The sequence below is a fragment of the Geotrypetes seraphini genome, chromosome 6 (assembly GCF_902459505.1).
Source record: "Geotrypetes seraphini chromosome 6, aGeoSer1.1, whole genome shotgun sequence".
Classification (NCBI taxonomy): domain Eukaryota; kingdom Metazoa; phylum Chordata; class Amphibia; order Gymnophiona; family Dermophiidae; genus Geotrypetes; species Geotrypetes seraphini.
In genome coordinates this window covers 170,134,382-170,155,092 of record NC_047089.1, presented here as the reverse complement: position 1 = coordinate 170,155,092, position 20,711 = coordinate 170,134,382, and the positions used below count along the sequence as shown (strand labels likewise).

At 44.9% G+C, this 20,711-nt stretch overlaps 1 protein-coding gene across 5 annotated transcripts in view; it reads left to right on the top strand.

The window, feature by feature from the left end:
- FRMPD4 (FERM and PDZ domain containing 4) overlaps positions 1-20,711 on the top strand; it is a 726,784-nt gene that overhangs the window by 191,258 nt on the left and 514,815 nt on the right. The window lies entirely within an intron of this gene.

The window sequence follows — 20,711 nt, the reverse complement described above, 5'->3', positions numbered from 1 at the left end:
TGTCACTGGGTGCGCATATTCAGTGTCACTCCCTAAGGAGGAAAAAGTAGCAACTTTTTATTTTTTTTTTCCAAGAATGAGCATGACTTGCAAATGCTGCTTAGCATGTGGTAAAGCAAGCGTTTTATTTTTGATATGCTCTGCTCAGAACACTCTGGCTATGCAACATTCTGTACTGAGTTATTGAGTTTTTTTGTCTTACCCTAAGAAAGAATTTGCCTTTGCAAAAATTAATAACCATAGTTTATTAAGTGTTAAATTGTAGCCTTCTTTATGATGTTTTAAAGGCTTGCAAGTTCATCATGCTTCTGTGTGTTTTACTCTCAATAACCAAATGAGTTGAGGTCCATGAGGATTCTGACAGAGGTGTTTGTTTTGGGGCCATGGGTTTTGCATCTGCATACATTCCAGAAAGTAGGCTCCATAAATTCTGTGTGGAAGTTTTTATTTATCTTGTAATACCCACAGATGGCAATTAAAGGGTAGTCATTTCTGTTATTTGAATCCTTTCTTCTGCTAATTTTTCTGTTTGCATGCCGCCACCCACCACCCACCACCCACCACATTTCAGCAACCTCAGTGGAACAGGAACCACTGTGGTGTCTCCAGGATCATTAGAGCTTCAAATTGTTGATTGCTGATTTTTTTTTTTTTTTTTTTAAAGGGCCTTGAAGGTTATGAAAGTGATATAATGGGCTTTAGTCTGAATGACTGATTTATCTGTTTACGAGTGTTTTTACTTCCCATTCTCCAGCCTGGGATTCATTGGTCCCTGCTTCAAGGTTATGCTTTAGTGAGGGATGCTGTACCCAGTTTAGAAAATGGACAGCTAAAGGGAAAAATGAAACTGTTTGAATATTTTGGATGCTATTCTTGGCTTCATAGTCAGTACATATACATTATTCTTTACTAGGCAAATGTAGAAGTGCCCTTAGGTGTCCTTGGTGATGTGTAGGAAGGACTAAGCCCATTTGGTTTTAACCATGACATTTTGTTTTCCAAAGATCCAGAGAGGTTAGTTAAGATTATACAGCCACTATGGCTCTTCTCCATCCAATGATATGCAAAGAGAACTTCTGCTCTTAACTAACTGAAATTAACACTTGTTTTTTATCTGCATGTAAAGGATGGAAAGATATATTAATCATTTCAGTTTAGAAATGGAAATGTTAAGTATACAGGGGCACACACACAGATGCTTTTAAGAAATGGTGAGTTGATGGTGAAATGTTTTTGTTTTCTTATAGTACAACTGTAAAAATCCTCAATAAATATAAAGTTATAAAAAGAAATGGTGAATTGAATTTCTGTTAGGAAGATGTTACTCTTCTGTCCTGGATAAAGTAGAAGCCTGGTTTCTTTTGGGGGGAGGGGGGGTGACAAAGGAGAATGGAAGTCCAGTGTGATAGACAGAATGGGGCAGATTACTCTTGAGGATTTTGCTTTGTTTGTAGGGGAGTAATTTTGAATTTTGTTTGTTTATTTATTTATTTGCTTATTATATAAAATTTGTTATGCTGTCTTTTAATTCAGAATATATCAAAACAGTTTACAATGTAATATATTCACAGAAAGACTACAAAATAAAATTAAAAAAAAAAGAAATAAATGGTTTTATCACAATGGAGATAAGGCAATAAGGGTGTTTTTTATATAGAGAGTTTATGATTGAGTTTGGCTATGCTATATTGTACATCTTGAGCTCTTTGGTGTGGTACAAATATCAAACAATTGAAAAAAAGCAAAAGACTGCAGTGTTAATAAAATTGACAATTTGCTAAGCTTCCAATTGTGTTGGATAGTGTTATTGGTATAGCTATTAGGACCTCAAAACCAAACATCAAAAATGGTCAGTGATAAAGGAAAAAGATAAAGATGATGCAGCAATACACCTCTAAAAAGATATTTGGCAACGGTGACTAGGCAAATATGGTTACATATATGAGAGGCAAGAGTGAAACAATCAATTTTTTTTAGCATTTCATACACTCATTTCTTCAGCTGTTCCTTTGAAAGATAACATGCCCAAGAAAGTCTCCAGTTTATCCTCTATAATAAAACCCTAAGCGCTCATGCGCACTTACCATGCCGTGATCCCTGCCACCGTGCTGTGTGCTTCGGTGGCGGTATTCTATTTGCAGCGCTTGCGCTGGCTTGTAGCACGTGCAGTGATTTCAGCGGCATTGGCGGTTTCATTCCTGCGCTGCCGGGATGCCTCTTCTCACCCCCGGACCAGCAAATGCAGCAGCCGCGGGACATTTGCTAGGCCGGCCCACTTCGATAATGTGAGGTAGGCTTGCCTAGCAAAGCCCCGAGGCTGCCCGGGCTACCGGATACTGGACAGGGGGAGCAGGGAAATGAGAAGGGGTACTACTGCACAGGGGGAGCAGGGAAGAGGTGTTGCTGGACAGGGGGGAGGTAAAATGAAGGGAGAAGGGCTGCTGCTGGACAGGGGGAGCAGGGAATGGGTGCTTCTGGACAGGGGGGTAGGTAAAAGGAAGGGAGAAGGGCTACTACTGGCAGGGGGAGCAGGGAAGAGGTGTTGCTGGATAGGGGGGAGGTAAAAGGAAGGGAGAAGGCCTACTGATGGACAGGGGGAGCAGGGAAGAGGTGCTGCTGGACAAGGGGAGGTAAAACGAAGGGAGAAGGGCTGCTGTTGGACAGGGGGAGCAGGGAAGGGGTGCTGCTGGATGGGGGAGGTAAAAGGAAGGGAGAAGGCCTACTGCTGATAGTGGGGAGCAGGGAAGAGGTGCTGCTGGACAAGGGGAGGTAAAACGAAGGGAGAAGGGCTGCTGCTGGACAGGGGGAGCAGGGAAGGGGTGCTGCTGGACAGGGTGGGAGGTAAAAGGAAAGGAGAAGGCCTACTACTGGACAGGGGGAGCAGGGAAGAGGTGCTGCTGGACAAGGGGAGGTAAAATGAAGGGAGAAGTGCTGCTGCTGGACAGGGGGAGCAGTGAAGGGGTGCTGCTGGATACGTGGGAGGTAAAACAAAGGGAGAAGGGCTGCTGCTGGACAGGAGGAGCAGGGAAGGGATGCTGCTGGACACGGGGGAGTTAAAAGGGAGGGAGAAGGGCTACTGATGGACAGAGGGAGCAGGAAAGGGGTGGTGGTGGACAGCTGAGGAAAGAGAGAGACAGAAAGAAAGAAAGACAGAAAGCGGCCAAGGAGAGAGAGACAGAAAGAAAGAAACGCACACATCTATTCTAGCACCCGTTAATGTAACGGGCTTAAAGACTAGTCTTTTATAAAATGGTAAACAAGAAATCCCTGTTGTCTGATTTCTGGTAGGGCTGTTTTCTCTAGAAATTCTGTCATTTTTTCTTGTTTAAATAAGGCCTCTAGAAGAATAGTTTATTGATCTGAGGTGATTCATGATTGAGTCTCAATGCTGCTAATGAATGTTGAATGCTTGTTTGTGATCAAGTAAGTTCCTCGACTTTTAGAAGATAATCAGTGTTTGCAAACTATTTAGAAGAGCCTATATATTGAAATGATGTAAGTTAATCATTCAGGACACTGCGGGTGGTTGTTGCATGTATGGATTTTGTGGTGGTCTAAAGTTGCTCCCCTTATCAAAGCTCATGAAGTTTGTCCTCTTAGATATACATACAGTATGTGAAACTCTAGGCAACATGGCACAAAAAGCACTAAGGCCCAGATTCTGTAAACGGTGACTAAATCATCTGGCACCTAGAAAAATGGTGCCAGTCACATGTCAATCACACTTGGGCGCCATTTATAGAATTGTGTCTAGCAGTGCCTATGTAAAAACTTAACAGTAGGTGCTGAAAATATAGGCTAGGGTTTTAAATTATTGAAGCTATTAAGGAGATTTTACCAATTAAGGGCTCCTTTTTACTAATCTGCGTTAAATGCTCCAGTGCTCATGGGAATTCTATGATCATCAGAGCATTGTTGGAGCATTTAGCATTCCGGGCCTTGGTAGAAACCTCTACTGTGGCTTAGTAAAACCCAGCATAAGTTAGCTGCCTAAAAGGTGCCTAACATTAGGTGTGTTTAAGAGAATCTGACCCTAAGTGACTTGTGAACAAATCATTCTTTCCCGCTGGGCTTATTTTTTAATGCCCTTTAATTGAAATGATTTTGGAAGGTATTGTGAAAAATGGAATGGCATTTTTGTTGTACTGCATTTCGGTGTCGGCATGTGACAACAATGCCCCCTTTTATTCATGCAAAAATGTATGATATATGGGGATGGGGGGGGGGGAATTATGAATGTAGGATATCGTTAAGATGAGTTATTTTACTGTTAACTGCAGTTATTAGTAACTAGGTCTCGTTTCATACAAGATGGCAGCTGTGTTAAAAAGCACAAGTTAGTGGTAAAAATAATATATCTTAAAAGTAGCCCACATTGATAACTTTGCCCCTAAAGAACCGGGTAAATCTGCAGTGTCAATATTAAATTCTATCAACCATACTTTGACTGATGGAAATATGAAGAAATAGAAAAATGAAGGCTGATAAAGATCACATGGCCTATCTATGCCATTTGCTATCTCTTCCTCTCCATTAGAGATCTTATGTACTTGTCCCAAGATTTCGGAAACAGTGTTTGTCTCCACCATCTCCATTGGGAAGTCGGTCTAGAAATTCACCACCCATTGCATGATCAAGTATTTCCTCAGGTTATTCCTTTCACTTTCATCCTATGCGCCCGGATTCCAGAGCTTCTTTTCCATTGAAAGAAATTTGCAACCTGAGCATTTATGCCAGAGAGCATATAAACATCTTTATTATAAAGATTAATTCACCTAAACCTGTTGGAGTTTCTTATTTACTGTAGACTAATACATTGTTAGAAAGGAAATACAATAATCGAAAATAATGAGAAAATAAAAGGCAAGAGGAAAAGAGTTTGGAACGGTAGCATGGAATATTGCTATACCTTGGGTTTTGGCCTGGTGTGGCTACAGTGGGAACGGGCTACTGGGCTTGATGGACCATTGGGCTGACCCAGTGAGGCTATTCTTATGTTCCCCCCAGGAAAGAGACTTGGGAGTGCTGGTCGACAAGTCAGTGAAGCTGTCTGCACAATGCGTGGCGGCGGCGAAAAGGGCAAACAGAATGCTAGGAATGATTAAGAAGGGGATCATGAACAGATCGGAGAAGGTTATCGTGCCACTGTACCAGGCCATGGTACGCCCTCACCTGGAATACTGCGTCCAGCACTGGTCACCATACATGAAGAAAGACACAGTACTACTCGAAAGGGTCCAGAGAAGAGTGACTAAAATGATTAAGGGGCTGGAGGAGTTGCCGTACAATGAGAGATTAGAGAAACTGGGCCTCTTCTCCCTTGAAAAGAGGAGATTGAGAGCAGACATGATTGAAACATTCAAGATAATGAAGGGAATAGACTTAGTAGATAAAGACAGGTTGTTCACCCTCTCCAAGGTGGGGAGAACAAGAGGGCACTCTAAAGTTAAAAGGGGATATATTCCGTACAAATATAAGGAAATTCTTCTTCACCCAGAGAGTGGTGGAGAACTGGAATGCTCTTCTGGAGTCTGTCATAGGGGAAAACACCCTCCAGGGATTCAAGACAAGGCTAGACAAGTTTCTGCTGAACCAGAATATACGCAGGTAAGGCTGGTCTCGATTAGGGCACTGGTCTTTGACCTGGGGGCTTCCGTGTGAGCGGACTGTTGGGTGCGATGGACCACTAGTCTGACCCAGCAGCAGCAATTCTTATGTTCTTATCCTGAGTGGAGAGTGGAGTTCTTTTCTTATTGGAGTGGGGGTGGGAGGGAGGATCAGAGGGAAAAGAAACAATTTTGTTATGCGAGTCCTATTCTGCTGGGGTCTGCATATGTCTTATGCTTTTGCTTATTGTCTCCCTTGTTATGTCTTTTTCATTTTCTTTTAATAATATACAGTGCTCCCCTGCAAATTCACGGCCCATGATTCACAGTCCCGGTCATTTATGATATTTTCCAACCGCGAATGACCGGGCAGGAGAAGGCATCTGGAGAGGCAGGAGAGGATAGCCAAAGCGCCGGCGAGTGAAGGAAATCACTCACGGTATGCTCCAACTACCTCTTCCTGTACTAAAGTCGGGCCTCACCAATCAGGAGCTGTGTGTCAAAGCAGGTGCAGGTGCAGCGGGCAGGAGCGAACTTTGTGATTAAAAAAATCCCTTATGCGGCTTGATAAAAGGGCACCTAAGTTAGACACCTATTTATTTAGGTGCCTATCTTTAGATACCTCTTATAGAATTTTCCCATAAGTGTTTAGATATAACGTCCACTGTTCAGGGTGGCAAATTCAAAAGTTCAGATTTGGGCAATTGATTCCTGAAGACAAATCTTTAGGCTTCAAGTTTTCAGCTGAAATTTTTATTCTAACTTTAGAATTTAAAATTTAGGCCATAAAATATAATGACCTAGATTTAGGTACCTAAGTTTACTATGACATAATAGTGCATTTTTGTACAGTAACCCCCGGATTCTATAAATGGTGCCCAAATTTGGGTGTGATCCTGAGATCCGCACACAAATAAATTAGATATTGAGCTAGTAACAATCAGTAATTGGATGTTAACAAGCAATTATTGATGTTAATTGGCCCTAATTTGAATTTGCATGTGGGTCTTTGTGGGCATGATTCTATAAAGATCTGACCCCAAATTTTCACCTGTGCAACCCAAAAGGAGACATGAACATGGGAGGAGCATGGGTGGGTCAGGAGTAGTCCCAAAACTTGGGGGCATTGTTACAGAATTCCAGGAATCCAAGTCCACCTTGCGTGCCAAAATTTGGTGTAAGTCTTCGTTTCCGCAGTTGGATGCCTGAATCCCAGCTAGGTGCTATTTTATAAAGGTTGCTTATTCCGAAGCGCTCTATGTAGATTAGTGCTGAGTTCTGATTTTTCCCGGTGCCTATTTTTTGGCACCACTCGGTGAATCTTGCCCTAAGGGAGCAATTCTATAACAGGAATCCTAGATTTATGTATCCAGATGTTCCATTGTAGGAACCCATTTTATAAAGGAGCATAGGTACATACTTTCTTTTATAGACTCCTAGCGTAACAAGATTTTAGCATGCCTAACATTTATGTGTAAGTTGGTGTGTGAGTGCTTAAGTATCAAGACAAAAATATACTTAATAGTAACATTCGCCCGAAGTACACACGTAACACAGAAAGGGAACAAGTGATAAGCTATTCTGATGTCCCTCTCTCTGACTTTTTGAAGAATAATAGCTGTGAAAGAAGATTTCTTATAAAAATGTCCTTTCTTTTTTTTTAGAGAACTGCACATCCTCATCATTGTTGTTTATAAGTAGAGTTTTTCATTTACTCCTTTTCTGTACTACATGAGGGCTTAAGAGTGGCAGGCATCTACCGTATATACTCAAATATAAGTCGAGACCCACTTTCCCCTAAAAAAGGAGGAAAAATGGTTGACTAGAATATGTCAGATGGCTTAATATTCAAGTGCCCTGCCCTGTCAGGCTCTGCACCCAGCACCCTTCCCTCCCCTGTCAGACATTGCACCCAGCCCCCTTCCTTCCTTCTCTCCATCCCTCCCCTGTCAGAGTCGACTTTGCACCCAGTACCCTTCCTTCTCTCCCCCATCAGACTCTGCACTCTTCCCCCCTCCCTGTCCAAGCCTCATACCTCTACTGTCAATCCCTGGTGGAGGTGCTGCGGGCATGAGTGAACTTTCAGAGTTCCTGCCTCGGTGCTAACTGGCTGCTGCGCGTTTATTTAACCGCTGGGCAGCATGAACAGGCGTGCGATTTGGCACTGCTGCTCAGTGCTGAGTGGCTTCCTTATTGGCTCCCGCGAAGTCTTGTGAGATTTCGCGGGAAGCCGCTCAGCACCGCCAAATCATGCGCCTGCTCAGCGGCCGAAGAAATTCGCGGCAGCTGGTTAGCATCGGGGCAGGAACTCGGAATGTTCGCTCCTGCCTGTTGCACCTCCACCGGGGATCAGCAGTAGAGATATGAGCTAGGGCAGGGGAGGGGGGCAGGGTGCAGAGCCTGGCGGTAGCGGCCTGCAATAATTTTGGAAGGGGGTGTATTGTTGGCTCAAATATAAACGGGGACCCCTATTTTTGGGATAATTTTTTAGCCTCAAAATCCCGGTTTATATTTGAGTATATACGGTATGTAACGTACAATGTTATATAAGAACATAAGAATTGCCATGCTGGGATATACGAAAGGTCCATCAAGTCCAGTATCCTGTTTACAACAGTGGCCAACCCAGGTCCCAAGTACCTAGCTAGATCCCAAGTAGGAAAACAGATTTTATGCTGCTTATCCTAGGACTAAGCAGTGGATTTCACCATGCCGTCTCATTAATGGCCTTTGGCCATCTCTTTTAGGAAATTATCCAGTCCTTTTATAAACCCTGGTATGCTAACTGATTTCACCACATTCTCTGGCAATAAATTCCAGAGTTTAATTAAACAGTGTGTGAAGAAATATTTTCTATGGTCTGTTCTAAATCTACTACTTAGTAGCCTCATCACATGCTCCCTTGTCCTAGTATTTTTGGAAAGAGTAAACAAGTGATTTATGCAGATAAGTAAGTGCATTGCATAAAATCCTCCAATGCATTGCCCCTGTGAACATCCCTTGCAAATCTACTATAAGCTGAATAGCTCTTAGGCATCGTGCTGACATATACGCATGTAAGTAATCTAAACATATGAACACGCATTATGTTCTTAAATGTTAATGCTCAGGCTATAGAATTTTCTTTGTGAAAGGCTGTTTTACATGCAAAAAAGGCCTTTTATTAAATTATCACATGGTGCTTGCGTACAGAGTAGCTCATTGCCATACCCACAAGTAATACAGGGTCAGTAGTCATGGCAATTTTATCAGGCAGAAGAGGTTCTTGCCTGGTTAAATCACCTGTGTAGTGTTATCCACTGATATTCAGTGGAACTTAATCAGATAGTGCGGTTGAATATATCAGCACTAACCTCTGGATTCAATATATGGTGCAGTGAGATGTGCGTGCACATCTCATTTGCATGAGAGCGACTCATGAATCAGCCCCCCCACCTGGACACGGATTGGATCCGATCCCTCACGTATCCGATCCGATCCGTGTCCTTAGTGAATCCCCAAAGAACATACCTAAAGTGGGAATGGTTAGGAGCAGAACATGGGAGTGTTTTGGAGTTAGGCCCCTTGTTTTTGTCTTAGACGCCATTGTATGCCTAACTTATTGTGAGCTTCTATACCACTACTAATGACTGGGGAGTCAATTCAGAGTGGTCTACATTAGAGAGTTGCGCGGGGACAGAAATCCCACCCGTCCCCACCCGTCCCCGCCAAAGTCCCACCCGTCCCCACCCGTCCCCGTGAGGAATCCCACCTGTCCCCACCCGTCCCCGTGAGGAATCCCTCCGTCCCCACCCGTCCCCGCGAGGAATCCCCTCCGTCCCCACCCGTCCCCGCAAGGAATCCCCTCCGTCCCCGCCCGTCCATATAAACTTCAGAAATAGTTATTTCATTTAATTATGCTACTGAATTAAAGGCTCTGGTAGAAACCATTTACAAATAAGCAAAAAGACTTTATTAATTTGAAAATATTAATTGGGAAGAATACATACTTTGCAAATGGGTTTCTACCAGAGCCTCTAATGTTTATAAATTTTTATCAACACAACTAATATGCTACTTTATCCTGAAGCAAAATAAAAAAAAAGAAATATAGTTCTTTTCCTACCTTTGTTGCCTGGTTTCTGCTTTCCTCATGTTCTCATTCAATTCCTTCCATCCACTGTCTCTCTTCCTTCTGCATCTTCCATTTGCTCTGTTACTGTGCCTCTCCCTTTCTTCCCCCTTCCAAATTGGTCTGGCACCCATCTTCTTCTCTCCGCTCCCCCCATAGTCTGGCATCTGTCTTCTTCCCTGCCAGCGTCTTCTCCCTACTTTCTCTTCCCCATTTCCTTTCAGCGTCCTTCTCCCCCATCTTCCCCATGTCCTGTCAGTGTCCTTCTCCCCCCTCTGTCTTCCACATGTGCTTTCAGTGTCCTTCTCCCCCCTCTGCTTCCCCATGTCCTTTCAGCGTCCTTCTCCCTCTCTGTCTTCCCCATGGCCTTTCAGCGTCCTTCTCCACCCCCCCCGTCTTCCCCATGTCCTTTCAGCGTCCTTCTCCACCCCTTTGTCTTCCCCATGTGCTTTCAGCATCCTTCTCCCCCCTCTGTCTTCCACAAGTGCTTTCAGAGTCCTTTCCCCCCCCCCCCGCCCTTCCCATGGCCTTTCAGCGTCCTTCTCCACCCCTTTATCTTCCCCATGTCCTTTCAGCGTCCTTCTCCACCCCTTTGTCTTCCCCATGTGCTTTCAGCATCCTTCTCCCCCCTCTGTCTTCCACAAGTGCTTTCAGAGTCCTTCCCCCCCCCCGCCCTTCCCATGGCCTTTCAGCGTCCTTCTCCACCCCTTTGTATTCCCCCATGTGCTTTCAGCAGTCCTTCTCCCTCCTCTGTCTTCAAGTGCTTTCAGCGTCCTTCTCCCCCCCTCCTTCTCTACCGCCCCGGGTGCAGCACAGCCGGCCAGGTCCCCTTACTTTTGTGGCACTTCCCCGACCGACTGACAACAGCCCCGATCCGACAAACCTCCCTGCCCTTAACTGCGAATCTAAATTATGTTATTACAGCTGCTGTAAGAAGATAATTTAGATTCGCGGCTACAGGGCAGGGAGGATTGTCGGACCGGGGCTGTTGTCGGTCGGTCGGGGAAGTGCCACAAAAGTAAGGGGACCTGGCCGGCTGTGCTGCAACCGGGGCGGGGTGTGGCGGTGCGGACCGCCCCGTCCCTTGGTAGCCACTCGAACCGCGAGGCTACTCTCCTCCTTACCTGCACTGCCTGCAGCACAGAGCCAAACAGAAGTCTTCCCGACTCAGTCGCGCGGCTCTTCTCTCTACCTTCTCTGCTTGCAGCACAGAGCCGAACGGAAGTCTTCCCGACGTCAGCGCTGACGTCGGAGGGAGGGAGGGAGGGCTTTAAGCTTTAAGCCCTCCCTCCCCTCCGACGTCAGCGCTGACGTCGGGAAGACTTCCGTTCGGCTCTGTGCTGCAAGCAGAGAAGGTAGAGAGAAGAGCCGCGCGACTGAGTACATCCAGCCCCGCAGGAACCCCGCGACCCTCGGAGGCGTCCCCACGGGATCCCCGCGACCCTAGGGGGCGTCCCCACGGGATCCCCGCGACCCTAGGGGCGTCCCCACGGGATCCCCGTGACCCAAAGGGGGAACCCGCGGGATGCCCGCGGGTCCCGCGGGATTCCCGTCGTCCCCGTTCCCGTGCAGCTCTCTAGTCTACATGAGCCTCTGCAAAGGCACTACATTACATGAGCTTCTATAGAGATGTTACCATACAGAGTTGCATAGAGCTTCTGTGAGGTGTTATATTACATTAGCTCTATACTAAAATACACGGAGCTCTGTGGTGGGGTTGCAATACAGAGTCATTAATACGGGCATGATTATGCCATAATCTTATGTTACTGGCACAATGATCATCCTCCTTATATACACATGTTTATACCAAATCAATTGTCCTACGTATAGACACATGTAAAACTAGGTTTACTATTGCAGCTAAATACTCTATACCAGGGGTGTCCAACCTGTGGCCTGAGGGCCGCATGCGGCCCCGTGAAGTATTTTGTGCGGCCCCGGTCAAGGGCGATGCAGTGTTTTCCTCTGCTGCCCCCAGGTGTTTACCGTCATACCGGCTCCCTCTTCTGTCTTGCTGCAGTGTTTGCGCGGCCCCAGAAACATTTTTTTCGGCCAATGCAAGACAGAGGAGGGAGCCGTCAAGACGTTAAACACTCGGGGGCAGCAGAGGAAAACACTGCATCGCCCTTGACCTGGGCCGCACAAAATACTTCACGGGGCCGCAGGTTGGACACCCCTGCCCTAGTGCTTAGCACCTCACTAGTCAGCACCAATTGTTTAGACAACATATGCAGAATCTGGCCCTCGGTGTCCAAATCCCATAGTGCATAGCTCAAGTGGAGGTGTGGCCTTGGGAGAGGCATGGGCGTATCTGGGTGTTCCGAATAATTGGGTGCAGTGTTATAGGTTAATGAGTCTTGAGTGATGAGAAAAAAAAAAAAAAAAAAGAATGATACTGTGGACTTGAGATCCAAAAAATAAAACAAAGGGCCAGGAGAGATCTATTTTGTGGCCTAGAGGTTTTCATTGTAGCACTCTATTCCTGGACAATCCCACTCTATTCCTGTACAAGTGGGTTATATATCTGTGGTCGCCCGACAGGCTTATAGGAAGCCTCAATTAGACAGAGTCCTTGGCCCCTCCCCTCTTACCTGAGGACTGCCCTCCAGACCAGCTGTTAATTTTTCCTTAAAATCAGTAATAGTTAATGATTAATAGTTTGGTGGAAACTGGCTGAGAAGTTCTCTAAGTAGCTGGCTACCTCTACATAGGGTTACCAGACGTCTGGATTTTCCCAGACATGTCTGGACGGCTTTTCAAAACCTGGCACTTTGTCCAGATTTTGAAAAGTTGGTGAGATCGGGACCGGGGCTGGACTGCATTCCAGCCCTGGCCCGAAGAGACAAGGTTTGTGTGGGGCTGAGTTGGGAGGAGACAGAATGTGATGGACCTGGGTGCGGAACGGGGCGGTCCCGTTGCTGAACAGGGCAGGGTCATGCATCCTCTTTTACCAGAAGGAAAATCCGGTAACCCTATCTCTGCACATATAACTCTGGTGATCAATGTCCCAGAACCCTGGATATACTGGTAAAGGGTGTAACCAACCCAGCACCAGTGCAGGCTTAGTCCCAAGAAGAGGCAGCATTAAGAACTTGTGTTCCCTTACCAAGAGAACTGACCAGGTCAGTAGTAGTCAGGAGCTGGCTACTCTACAGACATGGAGGCTGAGCAGGACAGAGACTGGTCACTCAGCCATACTCAAGAAAATACACTACAGAGCAGGTTTTAAGGTTAAACCCATGAGATGTACTGCTTTCAGAGAGAAGCCTGTCACTTTAAGGCAGCCCCAAGAAAGGCAGTATAAAGAAAGCCAGGCTCTACAGTTAGGAGAGATGAATCCTCTTCCCTGCTCCAGGTGCAGTGGGCGGGGCTATCACAGGTTTAAAATGCAAGGCTTAGAACAGCAGGAGAGGAGCTCTGTAGGAGGAACCCAGAGACTGTTTTGGGAAGTTTTTCTTTTCTCTCTCCTGAACAGACTGTGAAATAAAAGTGTGGAAATCAGGAGAAAAGACTACAGAATTAAGATAGGTTTTTTTTCTTTGTTTAAAATTTATGTTTTATTCTTACTACTTTTTACCTTACTGCTGAGCTGGGGCAGTCATTGCAGCCAGGTGGGAACTGTTTTTGCTCTGATAAGTTGAGACGGGAGTTTGAAGGAATAAAGCCAGAACAAGAGGCATGTCATTTATTTTTGGTTTCATACATGAGTTGTGAAACTTTGTCTCTCCTTTTACCTGAGCCAGATCTCATTCATCCTTGTTCCAAGAAGGGATAGGTCTGATTCCTGTTGGAAGATACTTACCTGAAGGCAGCTATCACAGTGTCTAATTACATCATAGGTTCCACCTGCCCCACAAGCAGCCTCAAGCAACCAAACTATAGTGGTGAAATACATTACCAGCTAAGCCATTCTGACCAGTACCCAGTAAAAGTTATTGTTAAAATAAAAGTTATTGTTTTTGTGCTACACTTCTCCCTCCGTATTCGCGGCTTCAGCAATTGCGGTTTCAATTATTTGCGGTTTTTAGCTTGCTGGCTCCTCCTCCCCACTTACATCAGCTTGCATAGAGAAATCGCTGATTCCAAGCATTTACATAGAAAATCGCCAATTCCCGGCACTTTCTTCACCATGTTTTGCCTCTCCTTCAGGAACAGGCCAGGTCTCCCACCATGTTGTTCACGGGTTCACCAAATTCACGATGGTTTTTAATAGAAAACGGCAAATAACATATGAAAAAGTTATTCACGATTTTTCTGTATTCGCGGGTCTGTCAATCCCCTATCACAGCGAATATGGAGGGAGAAGTGTATACTCTTTTTGTGTGCTAGTGTAGTTTTACTGGAGCAGCCATTATATTTGAAGGCCCTAGACAGGTGCCTGGGCCGGGTTCAGGCCAATAGGGTTACCTCAGTTCCTGACCAGAGGCGTGGTGGGTGACAATGTCTTATTTACCCTCTGTTTACCTACTAATGTTCTTGTGGCCTGCCTCCTGGGTGCATAACAAGTCACAGGGTACCATAGGAGGCCAGGGGCTACATTTTTCTTCTTTGTTTGGTGAGAGTCAATGAAATAAGCATAAAAACAAGTCCTCACTGCAATTAGATGGGTTGGACTGATGGCCTGAACCATGAAAGTGAACTCCATGACTATCCCTGAATCCCACAATTTAATGACCACCTAATTTAGTGGAAGTGCATGTTGAGTGTGAGCTCACATGTGTTTCTAAAGGGCAGAGAAACACGTTTCAGCCTATTGTCATCTGATGGATGAAATCCACTGAGACTGAGGACTATGATTTTAGGACCATTCAAGTAGAGACTATTTTTGAAGGTATTATCTGTAATAAAATGAGCATAGAGTCTATTTGAAATACAGTAAATGTGCTGCTCGCCAGTGAAATTGCTTTAATGCATATTTGATTACCATTTCTGGCAGCATGGCCATTCTTTTGTGTTCATTGCTATTTCTGTATTACAAACTGTGTGCACTATAAAACCAAACCAATCCATAGGACTGAAGATCGGTTTTGATTAAATAGAAAGGATCTGTGCTGTTAATGAAAACAGAAAAGCATTTGGGTGAAATCTGGATTAAAGCAAAGTGATAAACTTTGCATTGGGATGCACCTGCATTAGTAAGCATACTGAATTTTTTTGTGTTTATTATTTTTAATTTGCTTCTAAAATATATATATTCTAGTTGATATTCAAAGCAATTTAACCAGCCTCAAATCTATGAGCTATACAGAAGGAGGGGAGGGAAGGAAGGTGGTGGGGAGAATGAATGAACTCCGTGCCGCCTTTCGGGACTAGAAACCACTGGATGGGCTTCTCTCTGTAAGATGCATGCGGCCCCGCTCACGCTCGAGGGTGTTTACTGTCTTGCCGGGTGCCTCAGTGATTTGGTGTTTTCTGTCTTGCTGGCGCCCTCTTCCATCTTCCTGCAGCGTTCACTGAAAGCCACGGGCAGCTGATCTGGAAGCGTTCCCTCTGACGTCATGACGTCAGAGGGAACACTTCTGGGTCAGCCTCAAGAGGCACATAGGATCCGCTGCCCGTGGCTTTCAGCGAATGCTGCAGGAAGGTGGAGGAGGGCGCCGGCAAGACAGAAAATACCGCATCACCCTCGAGCGTGAGCGGGGCCACACAAAATACTTCTTGGGGCCGTGGTTTGGACACCCCTGGTTGTGATGCTTGTGATGTTTGGATGGTTGTGGAAGATGGAAGAATGGCAGTTGAGAGGGAAAAAAAAGAAACAAAAATGAACCACCAGACTATACGCAGAATTTAAACTTTTCCAGTAGGGTTACTACTTGTAAGTGTAAAAATGCTAATTCAATTATCCTTCTGCCTGCAATCATTTCTTTTACTATAGGGTATACACTCATGTAGCAAAACAAAAGTTGACTGAGTTCATCAAAGAGCTAATGATACACCAGTGTACACATAAATGTCCATTTTAGATAGAATGTAGAAATCAGAATTGATAGTCCAGGTCACAGAGGGCTAGATTCTATAAATGGCGCCTCCATTAAGCTCCACTAGACAGTAAAGCCTAAGTTTGGGATCTAAGCCTAACTTTTATTTATTATTTGACTTAATCGGCGTGGTAATTGACCAAACTGGTTTTCAGCCAATCAAAAAAACCCCCAAAAAACAACCCATTAATTAAACAATCAGTTCAGCGATGAGCTCTTAGGACATCTAGTGACACCTAACTGGAGGTGCCCTTCCATGCCTTAAGATGTCCAAGGATGCCTGTGTTAAAAAGCAGGCGTGGTTACGGGTAGAGAATAGGCATGTTGAGTTAGGCAGGTGGCTACAATTAGGTGCTGCCAAATTGCAACCAACATAGGCGCTACCAAATTAGGCAAAACTGGCCTAACTGAGTGGCACCTGTGTCTAACACCACCATTTGTTTGATTGACAACCATGCCAAGCAGAACCTACATTGTAGGCATCGCTTGGCACCGTTTATAGAATCTAGCCCAATGTATCCAATTGTGGAACATTTAGAAAAGGATCTGCTGACATGGAGCATATGTATGTTGCAGCTGTGAAGAAGGAATATCCATTTTACAATTGTGAACGTGGAAAACATCAAGAGGCAACACAGCAACTTAAATTTTTATGTACCAACCTAGTTTACGCAGGAGGAGAGTGTGGTGCAGTGGGTAAAGCTACAGCCTCCGCACCCTGAGGTTGTGGGTTCAAACCCTATGCTGCTCCTTATGACCCTGGGCAAGTCATGTAATCCTCCACTGACCAAGGTACATTAGATAGATTGTGAGCCCATCAGGACAGATAGAGAAATGCCTGAAGTACCTGTATGTAAACTGCTTTGCGTCTGCTCTCCCTCGGATGCCATTTCTGGGTCCCGCACCTAGGAAGTGATATCGGAGGGTGAACTGATGCTGGCGTAAGCAACAGGTTGGATTTGCTGCCCGCGTCAGGGAAATTTTAAAAGAGGTATGGGTAGGGAAGGGATATGTGCAGGTGGGAGGGGGATGGGAAGGAGAGGGGCGGAGAAAAGGGCAGAGAAGAGGCGCCACTGCCCCGGGTACCTCTTAGTCTCACTATACCATTGTTTATAACCAAATTACATTAGTTGCCAGTCCAGGCTAGAGCTTATTTTAAGATGGCCTGCATTGTTCACATCTTTTGAGATTTATTTCCTGCAGTGTCTCACTTCCGGCTCACCACACAATTGTTTCCCACGTACTCACCTTAATAGGACCTCCAGGGATCCCTGAAGAAGACTTTTTGTCGAAACGCGGCCCGTGTTGGGCCCTGTATCCCTAGCGGACTAGGTCCATTAGGGCTCTTATGTGGATGATTTATTTTTATGTGGATGGAATTATTTTATGTGGATGATTTCAGTGTACCTTTGGAACTTTGACACTTTCAAATAAAGTCCATTTAGGAACATGGTCACTCCACAGAGTTTTTTTTGGTTTTCTCTGATTATTTTCTGACCCTTTATGTATCTTAACTTCTAAAAAGAGAGCCAAGGATTTAAACCCTTTTGTATTTTGGAATGTCCATCTATAAGAGGGATCAGGTTTAAGTGCATTTTTAGTGAGATGGAGCTATTTTCATGCCCCTTAATATCTGAATAGTTCAGCCCTGAACAAAGCTCCTTTGTGTATGTGTGTGGGGCTGGGGTTGTAGTCTTGTGTGTGTGTGTGTGTAGCTCAGTTATATTGTTATATTGATTAAATGTAACTCTTAGCTCTCTAGTCTAGCTAAAGTGCCACTCTTGTTTACATCTCAATGCCTGCATTTCATTCCTGTTCAGAGCCAAGGTGCCAAACCGTGACAAATCTGCAATGCAGTGTTCCTTTGTAAAAATGGTACACAGCGATCCAAATAATTGCAAATGCTGTTTATTTGCCAAAGTGGTTTAGAAAAATGACCAAGTTTAGCAACTAGGTCCCATTAAAGTGTATTAATATCATTACTGGAGAGTGTGTGCGTGTGTGTGTTGGTTGGTTTGTTTTTCAGTGACAGCTCAAGTTTGACATCCAAATCTTGTAACAGAAAGATTTTTTTTTATTTTTTTTTTTTGGAGCCACAATTCAGCTGGAGAAGTCTTTTATTGGTAAAGGTGTTAGGTAGCAATCAAAAATAACCACAGTTTTCCTGTACATGTGATGCATAATATATATGTTTTCAAATTCATATTGACAAGCTTTATTTTGGTTAATTAGTCACGGAAGATTTCATCAGCTGTAGAGTTTCAGTTCCATTGTATTAACTTGATTTACCTTTATATACAAAATGATTAAGCATTTTACATAACTCTAAGGCTGCAACCATAAGTCAGGTGTCTAGATGAGAATGGATGCAATGGATGTGAATTCTGGATACAAACGGCCTGATTCTACAAATGTCGTGTACTGATCGGTTTGTGACCCCTTTTACTATCAAATTTCCATCCGGCCTGATTCACTTACCTCTCCTGCGATCCGCTTCGAATCCGTGCATGCAAATGAGGTGAAATGCATGCAAATTGGACAGCGACCCGATTCATTACACCAAATTTCTGATCCGACTGGGCTGGCCGATCACCTGAAGAAGTGACTGCTGGGGATCAGTCAAAAATGTTATTCCGACTGGAAGCCCTGCTCTTTGCCCTGCAATCTTTCCTTCCTCTTCACCCCCGAATGCTGCCCTGCTCTGCCCTGCTTCTTATCTCTGCTGCTCGTCTTTTCGATGCTCTTCTCCTGCCTGCCCAAACTGCCACGATTTCCTGCCTGCCTCGACTCTCCCACCCTTCCCCACAGTACAAACCCGTGGTTTTAACCCGCAGGCTTTAAGCGGGTTAAAACCAAGGGCTCCATTTATCTTTTTATTATTAGTGAGGGCAGCAGCTGGCAAAAGCTGGACCATTTTTCTGGGAGCCACGCAGGTTGGGTTCAGTGGTGGTGGTGGTGGCGTTTGGTTCAGTCTCCCCGAAGTCCTGCCGCAAGTACAAAAAAGTTTATATATAAAAAAAAAGATCGCTGCTCCTATGGTCTGCGCATGCGTGCAGATCGCGCGTGCGTGATCCATGCAGGCAGATGGGGGCGTTCCTCCGATTGCCCCCCATCTCCATATTTTTGGTTTCTGAATTGATCGGACCTGCCAGGATCGGGTCGGATCAGGCCCGATCTGGCAGGTAAGTGAATCCTGGCCTAAGTTAGGTGCCACTAGGTGCCCTTATTGAGGACGTGCTAGTGGAGTAGCGAGGGAGATTGAGAGTAGTGCCCGGCATCCATGCGCCCCCTCCTCCAATTTGCCTGTTACTTGGACACCCCATCCCCACATATACCTCTTGAAATGTTCGCCGATGCAAGCAGCATGTTGCACCTGCTACTCACACCAGCGTTGGCTCCCTTCTGATGTCACATCCTGGTCATGTGACCAGGAAGTGACATCAGAAGGGAGCCGACACCGGTGTGAGCTGCATGTGGAACATGTTGCTCGTGCCATCAAACAGTTGGAGAGGTATACGAGGGGCAGAGAGGAGGAGAGATGATGGTGCCACCTGTGAAGACGGTGCCCAGGGCAATCTGCAGCCCCCTTACTATGCCACTGTGCCTAATAATGCCTAACCAAAATCCATGTGCAACTTAATTTTTAAAAATTGGTTTAATTGGCATGGTAATTGACCACGCCGTTAAAAATCAATGTTACAAAAAAATTAAAAATAATTAAAGTTATGTGGAGATATCTGCATGGTGCATATTAACACCTAAGTCAAGGGGTTCATAGTCATTTGTGCGCGGGACTTTGGCGCGCCGACATTGCAGCGCAGATAAATTGGTGCAAGACCCCAGTGCGCAGCCTAAAAAGTTACTTTTAAAGAGCTCCGACGTGGGGTGTGAGTGGGAACCCCCCCAGTTTACTTCATACTCTTCGTGCTGCCGTTAGGGGGGAGGGGGTTGGGGGGTTGGAACCCTTCATTATAGAGTAAACTTAACTTTTTCCCTATTTTTTTTTTTTTTTGAAAAAGTTAAGTGTTGTCTAATGGGGGGGAGGGTTTGCACCCCCCTCCCAATGGCAGCACGAAGAGTATGAAGTAAACTGGGGGGGTTCCCACTCAAACCCCACGTCGGAGCTCTTTAAAAGTAACTTTTTAGGTGGAGCGCTGGGATCTTGCACTGCAATGTTGTTTCACCGAAGTCTCACGCGCTTTTGTCCCATCACCAAGTCAAGGCACCTACTGGTGCCTAATAATACCTACCTGAAAAGTAGGTATGGTTAGAGGGGGAGGATTGGCATGGTTGGCTTTGGAGTTGTTAAGTGTCTGTGCTAGGCACTGGTAAATTAGGCCAGAAAGATCCTGGCCTAATATACTGGCACCTACCACCTGGACGAATAACAATGCCTAAGCTAGTTTAGTTGCCGCTAGGTGTGATTCTGTAAACAGCATCTTGCAACTTATAGTATTCTAGAAGTTATACCTGCAAATGCCGTTCCCTTCCATGTCCCACCCATGTTCTTTTCTGGTGAAAGCTCCCCTTGCATTTATGTGCTAAGCAAGTTGCACATGTCATTTATAAAATAGCATTGAGCACGCACAAAGCATTTATACACTTAAGAGTACATCTGCGTAAGTGCTAGTATTCTATAATTTTAGTGTGGAAATCGTACTTGAACTTAGGCACTAAACTTATTTAATCATAGGGTAAATGATACAATATGATTCAATGTATGGGCTCACAGAAAGCTGGTGCAGACTAGTAGTGTACTGAAAATGAGCCTCCTGGCCTCTAGGAGGAGCAGTGTTCACATCCTTTCTGTATTTGTAAGATGGATATGCATTCTTGTTTCTTATCTGCTTCTGCATGTCCCTGCCTGAGAGCAAGAGTATACACTAGTGCTGCCCGATTCAGGAAAAAAATTTTGATTCGATTTGATTCAGCCTATTGAATTGGTTTTTCGATTCGATTTGATTTTCCTTCCCAATTGGGTGTTTGTTTTTTTTCAAACATTCTGGTGGGTTT